Source organism: Chrysemys picta, chromosome 12, assembly GCF_011386835.1.
Source record: "Chrysemys picta bellii isolate R12L10 chromosome 12, ASM1138683v2, whole genome shotgun sequence".
Lineage (NCBI taxonomy): Eukaryota > Metazoa > Chordata > Testudines > Emydidae > Chrysemys > Chrysemys picta.
In genome coordinates this window covers 8,542,999-8,547,708 of record NC_088802.1, presented here as the reverse complement: position 1 = coordinate 8,547,708, position 4,710 = coordinate 8,542,999, and the positions used below count along the sequence as shown (strand labels likewise).

Genomic DNA, 4,710 nt, shown 5'->3' with positions numbered 1-4,710 from the left:
GGGAGTCGAAACTCCTGGCTTCTGTCCTGCTGAAGTCATCCTGGCTGTTGCAAGCAGCTGACATGCTGTGCAATGCCTGACTAAAACCCAGCCGTCCTGACACCATGCCCGGGTGTAACCCACCAGACACCATCCCCCCCCCCCCCCCCCGCCCCCCCCCCCCCCCCCCCCCCGTTGTTGTTGTTGAGAGAGATTAGACCCCACTCCCCTTCCAGAGCCAGGGATAGAACCCAGGAGTCCTGCCGCCCAGCCCCTGCGCTAACCACTAGACCCCATTCCCCTCCCACCGGGGGCTGCTGACTTTCTCCTCCTCTCAGCTGCATGGGGAAGGTTTAGCGGCTCCCCCCTGCCCTGGACCCATTTAGGTGACTCAGTCCTTGGTGCTCCGTCCTGAGATGTTGTAAGGGGTGGGGTGACTCTCCCTCCTGGCTTTGCTGCCACTAGGAGCTCGGCACTGGGCCGTTGTGCTGGGGCAGCCCCGGGACGGGGCCTGCCTGGGGAACACCAGCTTGTCCGGTTCCTCTGCTCCTCGGGCTGGTATAAAAGCTGGCAGCTCCCTGACGGCTTCCACTGCCTGCCAGGCCCCTGCGTGCCTCAGAGACAGGGCGGCTCCTGCCCCGTTGGCTCCCTTCTGCCAGGTACAGCGCTGCCTCATTGGCCAGGTGGTACGAGGAGGTGGTTATCTGGGAGGGGAGCAGGGTCTAGAGCAGCAGGGGCTGGGAGTCAGAACTCCTGGGTTCTAGGGGTATGGGGAGGGGTGTGGGCAGGAGCGGCGCCAGGGTTTTTGCCGCCCTAGGCGGCAGCGCTCCTCCTCTGAGCATTCGGTGGTGGGGGTCCTTCCGCCCCGCGTCTCCGGGGCACTTGGGTGGCGGGTCCCGGAGCGAGTGAAGGACCTGCAGCTGAATTTCCGCCGAAGACCTGGAGCGGAAGGACCCCCCGCCGCCGAATTTCCGCCGAGGGTGGCAAAATGCCGCTCCCCAAATCCTGCCGCCCTAGGCGACCGCCTAGGGTCGCCTAGTGGAAGCGCCGGCCCTGGGTGTGGGGTCTAGTGGGTAGAGCAGGGAGGGCCGGGAGTCAGGACTCCTGGGTTCTAACTCTGGGAGGGATGTGGGGTCTAGTGGGTAGAGCAGGGAGGGCCGGGAGTCAGGACTCCTGGGTTCTAGCTCTGGGAGGGATGTGGGGTCTAGTGGGTAGAGCAGGGAGGGCCGGGAGTCAGGACTCCTGGGTTCTAGCTCTGGGAGGGGTGTGGGGTCTAGTGGGTAGAGCAGGGAGGGCTGTGAGTCAGGACTCCTGGGTTCTATTTCCAATACATGTCTACACACCAGTCAGCGTGACTGCAGCGGAGGAAGGCATACCCATGCTGGCTTTGATCTAGCAGCATGGCTAAAACTACCAGTGTGGAAGTGGCCACGTGGGCTTCAGTGACCCCAGAGTCCTGAGAGGGCTTGTCCAGCCAGGGCTCCTTTTTGCTGTGCCAGCTAGATCAAAACTCGCATGGGGATGGCATCCCTGAGCTGCCCTCACACCTCCCTTTGCAGGGTCATCTGGGGAAATCATCTTACTCGAGTCCTGAGCACCTGGACGCTTTATCGGCCCTGGCCTGCGGAGCACATTCTGGGACAGATGACAAGGCGGGTGGGGAGTGTGGACCAGAGACACACAGACAGAGCTGGCCGTGGAGAGACAGAGAGAAGGGATCATGAATAGAGATAGCGGGTGTTAGTGAGAGCTGTAGAGAGCACACATGGCTGGATGGCTGGCTAGAACTGAAGCCGGACGGATAGAGGGGAGACGAGATAAACAGAGCTGGGCACGGATTCAGTGGAGCGTAGTTGGACCAAAAAAATAGATAAAGGTGAACAGATATCGATGGACAGATAGATCTGGGCAGAGATGGACAATGCGGAGCACAGACTGATGCATGGACAGCTGGTGGAGCATAGATCTGTCTGTCCATGCTGCCATCATGCTGTCTGGGGACAGAGAGAGAGAAGGGAAGATAGACAGATAAACTAGATAGATCTAGGTGTGGCTGGATGGAAGGACAGATGGATCTAGGGACGGGGTGAGTGGATAGACTGATGATGGACAGAGGGATCTAGGGATGGGTGGTTAGCTAGCTAGATGGATCTAGGAAAGGGAGGGTGGCTACATGGATGTAGGGTAGTGTGGGTAGATGGATGGATCTATGGGAGGGAGGGTATATAGATTGATGCAGGCCAGTGTGGATGGATAGATGGACGATGGATAGCTGGAGCTAGGGGAGGGTGTGTGGGTAGATGGATGTAGGGCAGGGTGGGTAGATGGATGGAGCTGAGGGAGGGAGGGTGGATATGCTGACGTAGGCCAGTGTGGATGGACAGAAGGAGGAGGGATAGCTGGACCTAGGGGAGGGTGGGTGGGTAGATGGATAGAGCTAGGGGAGGGAGGGTGATAGGTTGAGTAGGCCAGTGTGGATGGATAGATGGACGATGGATAGCTGGAGCTAGGGGAGGGTGGGTGGGTAGATGGATGTAGGCCAGTGTGGATGGATAGATGGACGATGGATAGCTGGAGCTAGGGGAGGGTGGGTGGGTAGATGGATAGAGCTAGGGGAGGGAGGGTGGATATGCTGACGTAGGCCAGTGTGGATGGATAGATGGACGATGGATAGCTGGAGCTAGGGGAGGGTGGGTGGGTAGATGGATAGAGCTAGGGGAGGGAGGGTAGATATGCTGACATAGGCCAGTGTGGATGGATAGATGGACGATGGATAGCTGGAGCTAGGGGAGGGTGGGTGGGTAGATGGATGTAGGCCAGTGTGGATGGATAGATGGACGATGGATAGCTGGAGCTAGGGGAGGGTGGGTGGGTAGATGGATAGAGCTAGGGGAGGGAGGGTGGATATGCTGACGTAGGCCAGTGTGGATGGATAGATGGACGATGGATAGCTGGAGCTAGGGGAGGGTGGGTGGGTAGATGGATAGAGCTAGGGGAGGGAGGGTAGATATGCTGACGTAGGCCAGTGTGGATGGATAGATGGACGATGGATAGCTGGAGCTAGGGGAGGACGGGTGGGTAGAAGGATGTAGGGATGATGGATAGCTGGAGTCAGGGGCGGTGGATAAGCGCAGCCATCAGTGTCGGCTGGTGACAGCTGTTAGGGGTCTCCTGGCTGTGGTGATGTCCCCAGCCAGGAGGGGCAGAGGAAGGTCTCAGCTGGTTTGAGCTTCACCTGGGTAACATTCTCCCCTTCCGACTTCTCCAGGCACCGCCCCCATTGTGAGACCTCAGCATGTCCCACCCCCGCCGGGGCTCTGACCCTCCCAAGGAGCCTGCACCCGGTGTCCCTCCGATGCCGAAGCCCGACGATCCGCTGACCCCGGTGCCACCCCAGCCTTGGCCCGTCGGACCTCCCAAGCCTCCCCATCCTCTGCCGCGTGGGCCGCTCGTGCCGGGGAAGCCTTGGCCGGCGGGGCCTGCGGTGCCACCTGAGCCTGGCCACCCCGGATCTCCGGCCGGACCGTCGCAGCCACCGAAACCTAGGAGGCCTGAGGATCCTTGGCCCCTGCCCAGGCCACCCAAGCCACCGCTGCCCGACGACCCATACCCACCTGGGCCTGGCATGCCAATCGCCCCCTGGCCACCACTACCTGAGTGGGACGATGCGGGAAAGCCCCCCGAGCAGCCCCCGGAGGCTGACTAGCTTCCTCCTCTGCCCAGACCTCTCTAGCCCTTCCGAGGGCCTGCCCCATTTCCAGACCCACCAGCGCCTCTCATGCCAGACCTGACCCCACCCAGCAGCCCCTTCTCCTTGCTCCCAGTCCTCTGCCCCCAGGGGGCTCCGAAGGGGTTGGGTGCCTCAGGGTGAGGCTTGGATCAGGACCGAGCTTTGGAGGCAACGGACCAGAGGATCGGTGTCCACCGGTGGAAGCACTAGACTGGGGGTCCTCCAATGCACTGGTGAAGTATTTGTCCATCTGTATGTCTCCCTAGGCACCAGTAGGCTTGTCTGTCTGTCCCTCTGCCTCCATAGCCAACCGCCTATCTATCTATCTATCTATCTATCTATCTATCTATCTATCTATCTATCTATCTATCTATCTATCCTCCCTTCTCCCCCATCACTGTGTCTGCCCCCATTTCACAGGGACTCGTGTTTGTTCCCTCCTCTCCCCCATATCTTCCCTGCCCCCTGCTTTACCCCCATCTCCAGCCCTGCAGAAGCGGTGCCCATGTTACCTTGCACCATCTGTAGCGTCATTGATGTGCCCACCGTAGCGACCCACCCATTGCCCAGCACTAGGGCTGACATGTTACTTGGGGGCAGGGTCTGGTTTCCCTTCTGTTGTTTGAAATAAGCCCTCATTAAAGTGTTTGCATGAGAATTGTGGCACCTGGTCTGATGTTAATCTGGTGCTGGGGAGAGGAGTTTGGAGGGGTCTGTGTGCTGTCTGGGAGGGGAGTGGGGTCTAGTGGTGGGGGGGGGACAGGCTGGGAGTCAGGACTCCTGGGTTCTATCCCCAGCTCTGGGAGTGGAGTGGGGTCTAGTGGTTGGCATCGGGGGTGCTGGGAGTCAGGACTCCTGGGTTCTAGCCCCTGCTCTGGGAGGGGAGTGGAGTTTAGGGGTTAGAGTAGGGTGGGGGCTGGGAGTCAGGACTCCTGGGTTCTAATCCCGCCATTCACTCTGAGTCTGAACTTGGTCAGGGCGAGGTCTGTGCACCAGTTTCC

At 59.9% G+C, this 4,710-nt stretch overlaps 1 long non-coding RNA gene across 1 annotated transcript; it reads left to right on the top strand.

The window, feature by feature from the left end:
* Nucleotides 1-427: 427 nt before the first annotated feature.
* On the top strand, nt 428-4,367 carry LOC112060703 (uncharacterized). Its single transcript, XR_002889936.2, has 2 exons — nt 428-638; nt 3,248-4,367. It is a non-coding gene; the product is annotated as an uncharacterized LOC112060703 (long non-coding RNA).
* Nucleotides 4,368-4,710: the final 343 nt, after the last annotated feature.